Genomic DNA, 17672 nt, shown 5'->3' with positions numbered 1-17672 from the left:
CCCAACAGGGCTGTGACAGCCATAGAGCAAAGAGGAGGCCCCAGCCAACAACCAGTGCAGGCTCTGGTCAACACAACTTCAAACACACCCCCTATCAAGGGAACAAGGGCCAGCACAATTTAAGGAAATATGTGGCAAGCACCCACACCAAAACCAGCCCTTGCACCAAAAATATTGGACTCGTACCGTCTACACAGGAATCCTCCAACCTCAAAACACCCCTTCAAGAACACAGTAGATTCATGCTTCTCCTAAATTCAGAGACAAAGAAAGTTAAGTAGAATGAAAAACAGAAGAACTATTCCCAATGAAAAGAACAAGAGAAATCCCCTGAAGGAACAAATAATGAAAGAGACCTCACCAGTCTACTAGTCCCCAGATTCAGAAAGGAGGTAAGAAAAAGGCTAAAGAAATTAAGAAAGATTATTGATAGAAATGCAGATCCCTGCAACAAGAACTAGAAACTATAAAGAGAAATCAATCAAAACTAGACAACTCAATTGCCGAGATAAAAAACAAACTAAAAGCAATTAATAGCAGACAAACTAAAGCAGAAGAATAAATAAGTGATCTGGAAGATAGAATAATGGAAATCACCAAATCAGAACAGCAAACAGAAAGACAAATTTTTAAAAATAAAGAAAACATATGAGATCTATAGGATAATATAAAGCATGCGTAATATGCATAATCATATGCATAATGTGCACAGTCATATGCATAATAGGGGTACCAGAAAAAGAGGAGAGAGAAAAGGGGATAGAAAATGTATTTGAAGAAATTATGGCTGAAAACTTCCCAAACCTAAAGAAGAAAACTGATATCCAGGTACAGGAAGCACAGAGGGTCCCACACAAGAAGAACCCAAATAGAGTGACACCAAGACGTAGCATAATTAAAATGGTCAAAGTGAAAGATATAGAGAACTACAAAGTCAACTGGGAAACAAGGTTTAAAATGGCAGTAAGTACATACTTATCAATAATTACTTTAAATATCAGTGGACTAAATGCTCCCATCAAAAGACAGAGTGGCTGAATGGATTAAAAAAAAAAAAACCAAGAACCTACAATATGCTGCCTATAAGAGACTCACTTCAGGGCACATGACACAGACAGATTGAAAGTGAGCAGATGGAAGGCTCTTTCATGCAACTGGAAACAACAAGAAAGCGGGGTTAGCAATACACATATCTGACAAAATAGACTTAAAGTACATAAAGACAAAGAAGGACATTATATAATGATAAAGGGATAATAAAGAAGAGGATATTACACTAGTTGGCATATATACAGCCAATATAGGAGCACCTAAATATATAAAACAAATAGTTACAAACATAAAGGGAGAAATTAACAGGAATACTATAATACTAGGAGACTTTAACACCTCACTGACATCAATGGACACATCTTCCAGACAGAAGATCAATATGGCAACAGAGGCCCTAAATGACACAACAGACCACTTGGACTTAATTTATATCTACAGGACACTACACCCCCCAAATAAACAGAGTACACATTCTTTTCCAGTGTGCAAGGAACGTTCTCTAGGCGAGGCCACATACTAGATCAGAAAACAAACCTCAACACATTTAAGAGGATAGAAATGACTTCAAGCATCATTTATCACCAAAATGATATGAAACTAGAAATCAACCACAGAAAGAAAACTGGGAAAAGAACGAATACATGGAGACTGAACAACATGCTACCAGAAAACCAGTGGGTCAATGATGAAATCAAAGAAGAAATCAGGAGATACCTCAAGACAGATGACAATGAAAACACAACCTTCCAAAATCTGTGATGCAGCAAAAGCAGTTCTCAGAGGGAAGTACATAGCGATTCAGGCCTTCCTCAAGGAACAAGAAAAATCTCAAATATACAGAAAGAGAAAAAGAATTAGAAAAAGAAGAATCAAAAAATTCCCAAAGTCAGTTCTTTGGGAAAGAAATAAAATAGAGATAAAAATACAAAAGATCAATAAAACCAAGGGCTAGATTTTTGAAAAGACAAACAAAATCGACAAACTTCTAGCCAGGCTCACCAAGAGAAAAAAGAGATCATACACCATGATCCAGTTGGATTCATTCCAGTTGCTCTGATAGCCTTATGGAAGTTCCCTTGTATGTTATTTGTTGCTTTTCCCTTGCTGCTTTTAATATTCTCTCTTTATCTTTAATTTTTGCCATTTTAACTACAGTGTGTCTTGGTGTGGTCTCCTTTGGCTTGACCCTGTTTGGGACTCTCTGTGCTTACTAAACCTGGATATCTCTGTCCTTTCCCAGGTTTGGGATGTTTTCAGCTATCATGTCTTCAAATATGTTCTCTGCCCCTTTCTCTTTCTCTTCTCCTTCTTAGACCCCTGTAATACAAATGTTAGTACACTTGCTGTTGTCCCAGAGGTCTCTTAAACTGTCCTATTTCTTTTTCTCTTTTTTTCTTTTTTCTATTCTGCTTCAGTTATATCTACTACTCAGTCTTCCAGCTTGCTCGTCCATTCCTCTGCATCATTTCATTTACTGTTGATTCCATGTAGTGTATTTTTCATTTCAGTTATTGTATTCTTCTCTGTGTGGTTCTTCTTCATATTTTCTAAATCTTTGTTAAAAACTTCTCACTCTGTTCATCCAATCATCTCCTGAGTTCTTTGAACATCTTTATGATCATTACCCTGAACTCTTTATCAGGTAGATCGCCTATCTCCACTTCACTTTGTTCTTCTTCTGGGGTTTTATCATGTTCCTTTGTTTGGAATAGATTCCTCCGTTGCCTCATTTTGTCCAATTTGCTGTTTTATTTCTCTGTATCTGGTAGGTTGGCTCCATTTCCCAACCGTAGAGAAGTGGCTTTTTGTAGGAGACGTCCTGTGTGACCCAGCCGAGCTCTCCCCTCTGGTCACCAGAGCTATATGCTCTAAGGGTGCCCCCTGTTAGGGCTGCATGTGTCCTTCTGCTGTGACCAGCACACTACTGTGGGTGGTGTGGTAGGTGTGGCTGGCCCCTGGTCCAGCGGGTTGCCAGGCCCTGCCTTGTACAGAGGCTGGTGGCCACTGGCGAGTGAGGCTGGGTCATGAGGCTGCTGGCTGCAGTGCCCCAGGAAGTCCCGGGATTAGCGCTGGCCCACTGGTGGGTGGTGCTAGGCTCTGCAGTGGGTGGTGGTGGGGCTAGAGGTCCTGTATCTAGTGTCAGCCTGCTGGTGGGCAGGGCCAGTTCCACATGGCTGGCTGCCGGGTTTGGGGGTGTCCAAAAGCTGGTGTTGGCCCACTGTTGAGTGGGGCTGGATCCCAGGGCAGCTGGCTGAGGGGTCCAAGGTGTCTTGGAACTGGTGTTGGCCTGCTGGTGGGTGGGGCTGTGGCCCAGCGAGTCCTGGAGCTAGTGCTGGCTCGCTGGTGGGCAGAGCCAGGTTCCTGGGTCTCTGGCTGCAGGGCCTTGGAGTCCTTAAGCTAGTGTCGATTTGCTGGTGTGTGGGTCCAGTTCCTTACATGGCTGGGTATGGGGTCTGGGGTGTCCCAAAGCTGGCGTCATCCCACTGGTGAGTGGGGCCAGATCCAGGAGCAGCTGGTTGAGGGGCCCAATGTGTCCCAGAGCTGGTGCCAGCCTGTTGGTGTATGGGCTGGGTCCTGGTATGCCAGGCGGCAGGGCTGTGGTGGTTCTTGGGCTAGTGTTCCCAGAGGAATATTCCTTTTTGCATATTTACAAATATGTACATTAACAGAAGATGTTCTTTAATTTTATTACATTTTCATGAGACTGAATTTCTTCTAAAAGCTTGAAGCTTTTAAAGATATTCCATATTGAATTTTAATGGTGCTCTTTAAAGAAAATTGTTGCTGATCATAAATGTTGACAATTTTCTTGCTTCTCATCTGTCATGTCTTTATGAACTCTGTGTTGTATGTGTACAGAACGGTAATACTTGATGAAATTGTAACTGTAAAGAATCCATTGTGTCAAACTATCCTGACACAATAATATCAAAGTACGATAGTAAAGAAAAAGCTTTGCCAAAAATTTGAGAAAGAAAAAGAGATTTAAGTACGCTACCATGGATGCCTTTGTGGTCCTTCCTAAACTTACTGCAGGGGTGAGAGCTCTAGTGCTTTGTAACTACCCATTCACTGATTCAATGTAGGTATTTCCTGAATAGAAGTATTTGTTACCTGGAAAGGCATAGTAGTTGAAAACCATTTGAGCTTGAGTACTGTGGGTATTATGCTCATACTGATAATTGTGCTTTCAAATGGTGCCTGAAGGTGAATATTTTTCTTTACCTATGCAATATACATTCCTCATCTTCCTAAGTGGTCTCAAACTTTCATTAGTGCATTTCCTCCCTCATACAGTCACATGTTTGGGGGGAATTTGCCTGCTAGTTCCAAGGGTGAGACCAGAGTTACTCTAGATCTCACGCAATAATCCTATGTCCCTAGTCACAGTCATTGGTTCAAGATTGGGCCTGAGTCTTTATATCTTTGAGCCACTGGATCAACTAACCTAAAGTCTCCTCTACCTCTGGGCTCTCAGTTATATAAGCAAGTATCTTTCCTTATCGTATACACAAAAGTGGATTTTACTTTCTGTTACTTGTAGCTTTGTTACTTACTGCTATATATGTTTTTGAAGATATGTTATCGGGTGAATGTAAGTTCAGAATTTGTAATCTTCTCAATACATTTTCTTTTATGGTTTGATAGTAGCCTTCTTGGTTGCAATTGCTTGATGTCTATTTTGCCTGATAGTGATACAAATTAACCACGTTTCTTTCAGTTTTACTGATCATTGGTATTTTTTACCATCACTTTATTTTCATCCTTTCTGACAGTCTACTCTACCTGCTTCATGACCTACTGAAACACGTTCATAATGCCTGTATTAGACTGTTCAGACTGCCACAACAAAAATACCACAGACTAAGTGGCTTAACAACAGAAATTTGTTTCTCACAGTGCTGGAGGCTGGAAGTACAAGATCAAGGTGTGAGCAGGGGTGATTTCTTCTAAGGCCACTCTCCTTGGCTTGAAGATGGCCATCTTCTTGCTGCTTTTTCACATGGTTGTCCCTCTTTGTATACACACTTCTGCTGTCTCTCTGTGTGTCCTAAACTCCTCTTCTTATAAGCACACCAGTCAGATGGGATTAACGTATCCCCTAACAGCCTTAAATTCACTTAATCACCTTTTAAAGGCCCTATCTCCAAATCCAGTCACATTCTGAGGCACTGGTAGTTAGGGCTTAAGGATATGAATTTTGGGAGAACACAGTTCAGTCAATAACAAAACCTAATGTTAAGATGACGTTATCATAGAAAACAAGAGAGCAGAGGCAGGAGCAATGATGCGGAGCAGGCAGGAGGATGGTATGTTAGGCTTTCATTTTCCTATAGCTTCTCCAGTTCCTAAAATTCTCGAATGGCCAATGAATCCCAGGCATTTGACTGAGAAATTTCCATTGCTACTACCTCAGCCTGGACCTAAAGGATGGGAACTAGTATTCCACACTAGTTAACAGCTCACAGCTTAAAATCTAACCCTTTCCTATTATCAATAGATCTGCTATTTTCTTCCAAGACACTTGACCCTTCTTAACCTCAGCTTCTTAATTAGATACAGAGACAAAATAATTAGTCATACAACTCCAACTGTGAGAATTAAATGAAATTGAGATCTACTTCTGCACATAATCAGGGCTGATTGCTGGGTGGAAGGTTTGGAAAGCTGTTTCCTCAGCCATTTATGCACAGAATGTTCAGGCTCATTCTATTCTAACAGCTCTATGTTCTAGGTCATGCCACAGCATTGTCTATGAGACATGCAGAAGGGGAAGAGTTGCGTCTGTGCACTGGGGTTAGACCTTTTGGGGGCCCAATTATCTCACCAAATACCTCCCTTACTATTTAGCAACCAGAGCCACTTGCAGTTCTCTATTTCGACTCCTAATCTTCAGGAAGACAGAGACATTGTCTGAATTTTTTCATGGCCCTATCTTCCCTTCTTAGCACTAAGCTTGACATGCACTAGGTGCATGAATGAATGAGTAAGTGGATGAATGATAGTTATATGCCACACATATATCTTTCTTCTCTGACAGTTCGTAGCCCCTGGCACCCAGAGCCTTAGCCTTATAGCTAAGTCCAGTGGTTAAGCCTCGGTGCTCTCACTGCAAGGGGCCCAGGTTCGATCCCCGGTTGGGGAACTAAGATCGGGCAAGCCACGCAGCACAGCCAAAAAAAAAAAAAAAAAGATGGATGCATTATGTTGAACATAAATTATAGCTCAGTGAAGTTGGCTTTTAATATGTCTTTGTATCCCTTCCAGAATCTGGAGTCTTTGTATCCCCTCCAGAATCTGGAGTCATGCTCATATGTGGAATCAACCTGTATTTTCAGATTGAACTGTACAGTTGGGTTTTTCGTGTGTTTGCTTGCATGCTTGATTTTTTTTTGGGGTTTTTTTTTTTTTTTTGCCACAACCAAGAATGTTCTCAGGATCTCCTGACTTATACATCCAACCACATGCTCCCCACCCAGATTATTCGTAGGCTCCACAAACGACATGGTCAAAACAGAACTGTCAGTTTCCTGGCATTGCACCGAAGCTGGTCCTCCATTCATTTCCCCATCGAAGAAAACCGCCCTAACCCAGCTGCAAAAACCCACATTCCAAGAGACACACTTAATTCCTCTCTATCCCTACCACAAACGTGGACTTCATCAACAAGTTCAGTACTTCCAAGATACATCTCATCTCAAACCCCATCTCACCCCTTCCATTGCTACGACTGTAGTCTACGAGACTGTAACCTCTCACTGTCATGTGTGTAGTAGCCTCCTAATCTTGTCTCTTGATCTTACAGTTGCTCTATTTCAGTCTGTCCTCCAAGGAACATTTAGAATGAGCTTTAATAAGGTAGATTATAATAATAATTTCCCTTCATTTCAGAAAGCACCCAATGGCTCCATCATAATAAGAACAAAACCCAGAGTCCTTACCATGGCCCACAGGACCTTCTGTTATTGGGCCCCTCCTACCATTCTCACCTCATTTTCTAACACTGTCCTCCCACTACACACTGGCATACAAGCTGTTCCCTAAAACTGCCAAGCTTGCCCATATCTTAGGGCCTTTCGTCTTGCTCTTCCCTCTGCCTCGAGGGCTCAGCTCCTATATCTTCCCACTGCTGACTGTGTACTTCTTGTTATTTGAATATCAAATCTAAGTTACGTCTTCAGAAAATCCTTCCTTGCTTTCCCCACCCTAGTCATTCTCTGTCACATTTTCCCAAATTATTTTCTTAATGGCTCTCAAATCTTGAGTGTATCAACCCCTGTAGAATGTGAGCTCCATGAGAACCATGACCCTGTCTGTCAGGTGCTCTGATTTATCTCCAGTGCCTATCACAGTGCCTCACATATCACTGGTAACCAATAAATATTTGTTGAATGAATGACTGAGTGAGTGAATGATGTAGATTTAGCATGCTAAGTTGTGAGGACTCAGGCATAGTCTGAGACATGGGATTTGGGAGGATGGGAGAGTGAGCTCAGGTGTCTCTGAAGCAGCAGTTTTGTTTGAACCCATGAAAACTGTATGGAAAACTGGGTAGAAAGGACATGATAATTGAGGTGGTGCTTCTAGCTGCCTTGGGTGTGAAAGTGTACCATATGTTCTATACCTATTCTCCTTCTTTCTTAATAAAAGAATCCCAAATTTATTTGGGACAGTAATGTTTCCAGTAAAAGACCACATTTATAGCCTCCTTTGCAGCCAAGAATGGTCACATGACCGACTTCCACCTAATGAGGTGATGGCAGAAGTGTTGTATAGTAGTTCCAGGAAGGTGGCTAAAAGGGAGATGAATTTCTCAGACCATGGTGTTTCTCATACCATCTGTTGTGGACCGAGCTGTGTCCTACCCAAATTCATACGTTGAAACTTTAACCCCCAGTACCTCAGAATGTGACTGTGTTTGAAGATAGGGCCTTTAAAGAGGTGATTAAATTAAAATGAGGCCGTTAGGGTAGACACTAATCCAATATGATTGGTTTCCTTATAAGAGGAGTTTAGGACACGTAAAGAGATACCAGGGTGTGTGTGCACAGAGGGACAACCATGTGAAGAAGGAGTAAGAAGGAGGCCATTTGCAAGCCAAGGCGAGAGGCCTCAGAAGAAACCAAACCTGTGGACACCTGGATCTTGGACTTCCAACCTTTAAAACTGTGAGAAATAAATTTCTGTTGTTTAAGCTACTCAGCCTGTGGTGTCTTGTTATGGCAGCCATAGCAAACTAATACACCATCAGATAAGGTTTTCAATTTTGACAGCTCATTAGAATCAACTGGGGTGAACCTTAAAGATACTGATGACTGGGCTTATCCCTAGAGGCTCTGATTCAGTTGGTTGAATCTGAGCATTCGAGGGGATCCTAATGGATATCCAGAGTTGAAAACCACACGTCTAGGAGAATAGTTTTTGCACTCCATTGAGCAGGCTGAGAGTGATGAATCTAGCATCATTTAGAAGGCATCCCCCGTATCTCCCTCCTTCCACTGTGTTTCCTCTACCCTGTATCCCCCGTCTTTTTCTGCCCTATCCAGATCTCCACAGATGGACCCAGAGATGCCCCCACCTCTTAATCCTGTTCCATATCCAAGTTCAGTCCTAATTTGAGGAACATTTAATAGCTTCAGCCCCACTTCTGCCCTCCCTGTCAAGAAAAGTGAGTCTCGAGGGGCCTCACATTCTCTTACTCTGCCTGTTAGCCAGAGCCAGGGCAGCTCTCTAGAGGTAACTTCTTGCCTCTTAATCCAATTATAAAATGGATGAAAGACATGAACAGAGGGCAAACAGGCTTAGGAAAAGCTATTCAACATCTTTAGCCATCATGCAAATGCAAATTAAAAGCACAATGAAATGTTAAACCCACCTATCAGAATGGCTGAAAAAAACAGTGACAAAACCAAATGCAGGCAACACTGGATAAACTGAGTCACTCACACATTGCCAAAGGCAATGCAAAATGGTACAGGCCGTCTGGAAAACAATATGGCAGGTTTTTCAAAAGGAAACATGCGATTACCAAATGATACAGCAGTTGCACTCTGGGCAATTTACCCAGAGAAATGAAAATTCATGTTTACACAAAAACCTTTACATGAAGTTCATCACAGTTTTACTCACAATAGTTAAAAAGTGGAAATAGCCCAGATGTCTTTCAGCGGGGGAATGGGTAAGCAAACTGTGGTACATTCACACCGTGGAATCCTATTCAGCAATAAAAAGGAACAGACGATAGACACACTTTACAACTTGGATGGATCTCAGGAGAATTATGCTGAGTGAAAGGAATCCATTCCTAAATGTAGTGTACTATATGATTCCATTTCTATGACATTTAGGAAATTATAATAGTGTTTGACAGAGTTTAGGGATGTGGGATCAGGAAGAAGGTGGGTGTGGCTATAAAGGCTAACATGAGGGAAACGTGTGGTGATGAAACAGTTTTTGATCTTGTTTGTGGTGATAGTTAGAACACCTACACTGCTGGTAAAAGTGCATGGAATTATATATATAAGTATTATGCACAAGTGTTCTAACACACAAAAGAGTGCATGTAAAATGGCGAAATTGTGGTAAGCTCAGTGGATTGTACCAATGTCCATTTCTTAGTTTCGATACTGTACTAAAGTAATACAAGGTGTTATCATTAGGAGAAGGTGAGTGATGGGTATACATGACCTCTGTACACATTTTTTTGCAACTTCTGGTAAATCGATAATTATTTCAAAATAAAAAAGTTAAAAAAACAACACAGGAGTTGTGGGGAAAATCGTCTTAGGTACAGAACCTAAGAACCTAATAAAAATGTTAACACAGTTTTAGACCTGTTAAATGATTAAGAAATCCATAATTATTGGAGTAAATATGGTACTTTACTTGCTAAATACCTTATGTTTGCTTATAGAAGTGAACATCAGGACGGTCACAACTTGTGAGTACTGAAGTGGTGGAGAGAAGGTTATCAGGAGGCAAAGCTTGGATTTTAGGGTTGTCCAGGAATGGAGTCCTTACTCTATAATTTTCAAGCACTGTGTAGGTCGGATATAAATGCTAGAGACTGCCAGGGATGATGTGGGAGAGGGGACTTTTTGGTCCTGGCCCCACTAACTCATGGTTGGGTCAGGGGAAGAGCAATCCAAGACACACAACATACGATGTGCAATGTTACTCTTTAATATAAAGATAAACAAGGATCATGTGTGGGAAAAATATAAAACAACGGGCAGGCCTACACGGTAAACTTTGGCTTCCTGATTAGCTGGACTGCAAGCTTAGTCATGGATATGGCTTCAGTTAAGAGAAGAGAGGTGACAAATATGATGAGGATGAAAATGACATCTAAAGGCTCATTTGCAGAGTTTTGTTCTCAAGATCCCAGGTCAGTGGATGAGGGTCACATGTGGAATTTTGCCCTTGGACTGAAGAAAGTAAAGAGAAAGAATTGGGATGTCAGCAGAGCCAGCAGCCGTGAGTGTCAACCCCCGGGCACCTGACTTCTGTCCACCTTCACCTTCCTGAAACCCTAGACGTCTATTTCTTCTTATCTCTGAATTCTCAGAATTCACTTTTTGATGAGTAAAGAAATTTTTAGTTCTGGTATAGTCTAGTCATTGTACTGAGAGCACCTCTAGTGGGGGAGGTAGATGACCTCCCTTAGGACCAAACTGGAGACACTTGACCACACAACTTCACTGCTACATCTATGCTACAAGAGCAAGCCTTCAAGTTTACCAACATGTATGTACCAGAATGAGCAGATGCCACTGCATGTAATGCTGAAAAAGAGGCGAAAAGCTAAATGCCTATCAATAATAGCTTATGGCTTCCTGGAATTCAATTGTTTAATATATTGATCTTAGAAAGAGTAATGTAGCTTCACATATACTGAGAAGAAACTATGCTGGCACTAATAATAAAAGGAGTTTCAAAACAGTATATAAGATAGGATACCTGTATTTTATAATACATGGAAATGTATTAGTATGAAATTAGGGTATTTCTCACAAGTAAACGTTTGGAAGGAAAAATAGATTTAAAATAATTACCTGAAAATTCCCATTAATCACTCCTCTACTCCTCCCAGCTCCCTCCTATCCCCATGCAACCCCAGCACTCACTTCTGAGACCACTAGCGGTTCATCTCAGATGGGGTGGAGGATGCCTGCATGATGTCCTGCTGCTGCTGGGAGAGGGGTGCATGGAGCTGGAGGTGGGTGTAGGCAGTGGGATGGAGAACACACTCTGGGTCTCGCTGGGGTCGGCATCCCTCACATACAGCTCGTCATTCACGATGCACAGACTGAAGGAAAAATGGGCCCTCAGACAACTGGTGGATGGACACCCACACCCCCAATACTGACTCTGCTCCCACTGGCACTCAGCAACCAGATTCCTTCCACGTCCCTCCTGTGTCTGTCTTCCAGGTTCCTTGACTGGTACCTCTGCCCCTCCCCACAGAGCCCACCTTTGGAGAGACTGTCTACCACCTTCACTTGATTTATAGGTTCATCCCCAAACCAGGGGCAATTTCGCATTTACCCTTTACCACAGTGCAAGGGGTGGACAGTCTGATCCCCATTCTCAGAAGAAGACACTGAGTCACACAGAGGTCATGGGAATTGACCAAGGTCACACAGCGAGTGAGTGTTGGGTCAAGGAGTGAACGCATAGGCCGATTCCAGGCCCATACTCTTCTTAACCACTAGGCTACACTGCTCCTGGGATCCCCCTGCTGGCTTTCCACAATACTGAGTAAACCTAAGGTCTTTGCCACCACATTCCCTCGCCCCTGAGCCCAGGTGGGGATGGGCATTCCCGCCCACAACAGGGCTCTCACCTGCAGTCGCAGGCAGGGGTAGCGATGAAGGTCTGGGTGAAGGAACGCACACAGCGCTGAGAACTTCCTTCCACTTCAACAGCAAACAAACCACAGTACCCCTTACAGCTGCACTTGCTGTACACGCTCACACGGCGGTCCCCAGTCAGGGTGTGACTGGACACTCATGCTGAGAGGGCAGTTGTTCACGGGGGCCAGGGTGTCGGGAATGGGGAGCGCAACTATAGGAGCAGTCTGCACCCAGTGACGGGACCCCTGACGACCACTGCCCAAGTTCACGGGGTGCATTTTTCACAGCCGCCCAAGAGGTGGATACTACTACCCTATTTTGCAAATGAGGAAACTGAGAGGTTCAGTAACGGCCCAAGTTCTCAGAGTAAGGATCTGGGATGAGAGCCACCAAAATCCACAGCCTGTGTCCCCAACGCCCAGGGTGTGCAGGGCAGACAGGCATGGACACAGCTCAGACCTGGATTGTCTGTGGGAAGCTTGAGGGCAGGAGAACACAGTGGGGAAGGGGAGGCGGGGGAGGGGAGGGGAGGGGAGGGAACAGAAGGGAATACAAGGGGAGGGAAGGGAAGGGAAGGGGAAAGAAAGCGAAGGGAAGGGAAGGGGTCAGGGACGCTGGGTGGTTCTGGGAGTGAGCCTGGCCAGGGGGAGGCAGCAGTGGGCCATCTGCGCTGGGGGTCTACACACACTCACCTGCCTCGAACACCCCCCTGACGGAGAAGCAGAGCATCGTTTCCTGAAAGGGAAGAGCCCAGGCGCCCAGTCACCACCTCCACCTCCCACCCACCTGCGGCTTCCTGGGCCCACGCGAGGGAGGAAGCAGGCGCTCACCGTCTGGAACCACGTGTCCACCACGAAGGAGCTGAAGGCATGCTGAGTCTTGGGCAACACACAGAGGGTGTGCACAATGACACGTTTTGTGTGCTTCAGCAGCTGGACCCGCAGGTCTGTGAGGGGAGGGGAAGCGAGCGAAGGTCAGGGGCTGCCACGCCCTGGGCCCTATGATTGACCCCTTCACCGCCCTTTCCCACCCAGTCTTCCCATCACACACTCACAGGGGTCCTTGAGCTTCTTCATATTCCTGCTGTCCTTGAAATACTCGCACAAGCTGCTTCTAGGAGACAAAGAGCAACAGTGGGTGGTGGGTGTTTGCAGGAGCTGGCCTGTGTCTGCTGGGGAGCCACACGGCCCAGGAGCACAGCCTGTGCTGTGATACTCACGGGGCTGGGTCCTCGGGGTGGAAGGGAATCATCAGGGAGAATCAGGCCTCCTCGTGATAAGCACCCGCGAGAACCTGTCTGTCTCCATAGTCATGGATCAAGTAGTACCTAAGGAGGAGCAATGAAGACAGTCTATCTCTGTGGTCTGGACCTCAAATGAGACTTGAAAACTCCCCTGAGCAGACCTGTGCTCAGGTGGCCTCACCTGTCCTAGACCTGCCCCCCTTGCTCAGCTTCCCAGAGATACTTACTGCTTCAGGAATTGCAGGACTAGGCTCTTCAGCTCATCAGATCCAAAGTAGCTTCCCTGGAATCAAATGGCACTTGAGACTATGCAGTAGATAAAGCCTCCCTGCAACACCCCAAATGTTGTTTGATCCTCTTCCTGACCTTGCAGAGCTTTACTATGTAGGGAGTGTCAACGTCAACGGTCACTGGTGACGGTAACTCCTGGCCATCCTGGAGAAGGGAAGAGGAAGTCAGGAGTGGAGACCAGGGGAGTGGCTCTGGATGATCCGGGAAAAGGATGGGCCCTGGAGGGTGAGGGTCAGAGGTCAGGTGTGAAAGGGCCCTGGAAATTCCGTGGGAAAGCTTACAGTGGATGTCTTCATCATGAGGTCCTGAAAGTCTCTAGTGTTATATTCAACTTGTGTGTGTGCGTTTGTGTATTTATGGGTATTTTTCCAGCAAGTATATCCATGTCATTTTCAGGAGTCCATGTCCCCCAAAATGGTTAAGGTTCTGATGCTAATATGTGATCTAGGCAAGACCCAAAGGGCTTGAGGGCAGGTGCAGAGGCCACCGACATTCATAAGAGACAATGATTTACGTAGGCACTTACCAGGCGTAACAACTTCGGGAAACATTCTCTGATGGCCTGTCCAAAACCAAAAATAGAGAAGAGGTGGTTGATAGTTCAAGGTTGCAATGCTTCCTTTGAGTTAAAACAGTAATACCATAAACAGAGATCAGTGTGTTCTGGCCAATCCAGCAGCACCCTTTGCCCACCTCTGCTCCTGATTTTAGGGGTTTTCAGTCCACTTGCCTGTTGAGCACTGAGCATCTGTCATCTTACTGTCTGAAAGGCACTGTCTCCTCATCTCTCTCAGTACCTTCACTTTAATATTCCTTCCCTCCCTCCCTTCCTCTCCTTCGCCTGGGTAGCTCCCACCCAGACTACTCGGACTCCCTTCTCCAGTGCCACAGGGACCAGCATTTCAAACCCATGCTGCAGGGCTTCCTTCTCCTCCCTCCCTTCCTCCAGGGCCCCACTGAAGGCTGTGGGGAGAAGAGGGGATGGAGTGGGAGCCCGGGGCTCTGCTACCTCACTGGGGGTCCAGCACTCTGGCAAGACCCCGACATCCCCCAGGGATGGCCCAGGAGGCTGGGCCAGCGAGGTGAGTGAGGTGGGGCTCAGGGAGGGAGATGGAGGGGATGAAGACAGAAAGGGAGTGAAGGTAGGAAGGGAGAGATGAGAGAGACATAGGGGCACAGAGACAGGGGAGAGAGAGACAACAAAGGGAAGGGAAAGAAGCTCTCCCGTGGTCAGGGTCAGGGAAGAAGAGAGAAGAAAGGGGAAACGGCACACTTGTTGCGGCTCTTCACCTGCCCCAGAATCGCCCAGACACACCAGGGAGGAATGGAAAATATGCACATGTTGTGCTGGGGGCCCACTGGATGCTGGCTGAAACTTTGTCACCTGTGTGAGCTCAGCCAGACTTGGGCATGGGAAACCGAGCAGCCATGGGGGCAGATCTTCCTCAGAAGGAGGAAAGGGTCAGGTCCCAGCTCAGTATGGGGTTGAGGATCCGTGGCCCCCTCTGATGATCACTGTCTTCTCTCCCGATGACCCCTGCACCTCTCTGAGTTGGTTCTTTATCTGAGGAATCATACCTGTCTCAGGCTGCCCAGGGCTCCTGTGAAGGACCAGGCGGGATGATGTGATGTGTGCAGGGAGGGATGGGAAGTGCCCCTCAGAGGCCTGTCCTTCTGTCTCCTCTACCACCTCTGCCCTCTGCCTTCCACCCCTGCCTCAGGAAGCCCTCTGATCACTGGCGTGAGCCCACGTCTGGCCCCTTGACTCAGGGAGCCCTGCTTTTTCCCAAGGAGGGTCCAGCTCCTGGCACTGGGCCAGCAGAATGGATGTCATGACAGCAGCCATCCATGGCCTCAGCCCTCAGCATGGCGCAGGAAAGCCCCCATGTCAACCTGGGAGAGGAGGGGGGATCCCTTTGGAGGAAGGGGAAGAGGGCCCCTCTCAGAACGGGGGAGGCAAACCCCATCTCAGCACGAAGAAGGAAGGCTTCTCTCAGCAAGAAGCCCTGGACAGGAGGACCCTTCTCAGTCCAGGGCGCCAGCATATGGATCAAGGCTGGTCGCTCCTGGTCCTGGTGAGGAGGAGAAGCCCTGCTTCCTGGGGCACACTCTTGGGAGGCCTTGCTGGAATATAGCTGGGCGCAGAGAGCTGGAAACAGACCCCAGAGCGCCTGCAGAGGTGAGCAGGTCAGGGGAAGGAAACTCCTCACCGGTGATAGGCACAGAGAGAGCAGAAGGTGGGGCCTGTGATCCTCCCAGAAGACCAGGGCTGCCACCTTTGGCAAAGGGGCACTGTCACAGATAGTCTAGGCTCCCATGGGTGAAGGTCACCAAGAAGGGTGACAGGGTGTTCACACTGACCTTACATAGGTGGACTGGTCTGGGAAGGTGTCACACAATGGGTTCCCTTGCAGCCACAGCTCTTCAAGCTTCAGCCCTTGCATCTTGCTCAACTCCCACATAGACGTCAGCTGAGAAAAATGGCGTGGAAGTGGGAAAAGGAATCCCAGGGAAAGAGGGACATCTGGATCCCTGCACCCCCAGACCCCTCCCTCCCACACAGGTACCTTCACCTGCCTCCTGTCATCACTCTGATGGCCACTAATATGCACCCCCCCACTCTCAACCCAACTTTGACCTGGCTCCCTCTTCTCACCTCATTTTTGGAGAGGTTCAGGATCTTGACCGTGGGGGCCATCTGTATAATGTCAGACAGGCCATTCAGCTGGTACAGTTTGTTGCTGCTCAAGTTCAAGGACAACAGCTTTGGGGCAAGAAGAGGTAGAGTGAAGGTTACTACCTAGGACCTTGGAGACAAATCTGCCCTCCTCCCCATCTCTTCCACCCCCTACCCTAATACCAGCACTGGGCCTACAGCCTCACCTTAGGGAAATTCTTTTCGATGACCTGCAGGGTGGCAGTCATGCAGCTTCTTCGATTCAGAAATATATCAATATCATAGCCCACCAAGTCTTCAGGAAGGAGAGGGGAGGGAATCAGATGGCTGAGTGGGGTGTGGGGCCAGCACCTGCCCCTCCCCACGTTACCATCCCTAAGTTTCCCTCCAGGAAGACCCCTCTGCCCTCACCCGCCCTAGAATTACTGCTGTCAGCCATACCTCGGTCAAGGCGGAGCCTCTGGAGGTCAAGAGTTTGCTGGGAGACATCAAATCGTTTGCTCAAGGTCAGCTGCGGAGAGAGAGATGGAGAGAGCCGCTCTGAGGCTGTGGTGGTGGCAGGGAAATCGGGGGCGAGGGGGACGGGGGTCTGGAGGAAGGAGAGGTGGGTCTGAGCATTGGCACACAACATGCCTTGCATCTGCATTACCTTTAGCTGCTCCATTTCTTCTGGCTCAACTTATACCACACAGTGTAGGGCATAGCAGAGTGGCTGACAAAGACAGGTATCTGCAGGAAGAGGTGGGGTAAGCACCAAGAACTCTAGTTCCAAAGAAGAAAACCATCCCCTGGCCTGTACTCCTTCCTCAGGATGAGGTACACGTAACGCCCTCGACACACACCTTTCGGCTCTCCTCGTCACGAATCTTGTAGCTGACATCCATCAATGCAGAGGCAGTGCTAGCTTCCTGGACAAAGAATCGAGCCCCATTTTTCACAAAGTGGAACTACAGGGATTGAATGCAACAGCAATAGTTTCAGAAGCCAGCAGACCCTGCTGAACCAGGTCTCTCTCTCCCCCTTCCCTGTGCCCACGCGTCTGGCTTCGGCATCCTGTCTTACGTTCACTGGAGTGAAGGGGACACTGCAATGTCTCTGGATTGAGTTCATTAGCCATGTCCTGTCATACTTTATCCCATAAGGAATCTAAGGATGAAAAGAAGCGATGGGAGAGAGGACAGACAACAGGGAATTTAGGCTGGAGGACGAACCTTTTCCTGTTCTTTTCTGGCCTTCTACTGAGCTTGCAAGGGCTTGTAAAGAAGGGAACATATGTATATGTATAACCGATTCAGTTTGTTATAAAGCAGAAACTAACACACCATTGTCAAGCAATTGTACCCCAATAAAGATGTTTAAAAAAATGAGAAAAAGAAAAGTTTTTTTTAAAAAAAGAAGGGACTACTGACATGGTTTCTCATGGGTGTACGTCATATGGATTTCCTAAGTACTCTTTCTGTCCAGTCAAACTCTCTTCCACATAATCAAGGTGTCAGTGATGATCTTCCTTTTATAAATTTCCAACGCCCAGGGTGTGCAGAGCAGAGAGGCA

The 17672-nt window shown here is 46.2% G+C and overlaps 1 pseudogene; it reads right to left on the bottom strand.

Annotated features, from left to right (window-relative positions):
* LOC132513085 (nuclear RNA export factor 2-like) overlaps window positions 1-17243 on the bottom strand; it is a 28176-nt pseudogene extending 10933 nt beyond the window's left edge.
* Between the last annotated feature and the right edge of the window lie 429 nt (window positions 17244-17672).

Source organism: Lagenorhynchus albirostris, chromosome X (assembly GCF_949774975.1).
Source record: "Lagenorhynchus albirostris chromosome X, mLagAlb1.1, whole genome shotgun sequence".
NCBI lineage: Eukaryota > Metazoa > Chordata > Mammalia > Artiodactyla > Delphinidae > Lagenorhynchus > Lagenorhynchus albirostris.
The sequence above is the reverse complement of the archived record's forward strand: the minus strand, read 5'-3'. Positions and strand labels throughout refer to the sequence as shown.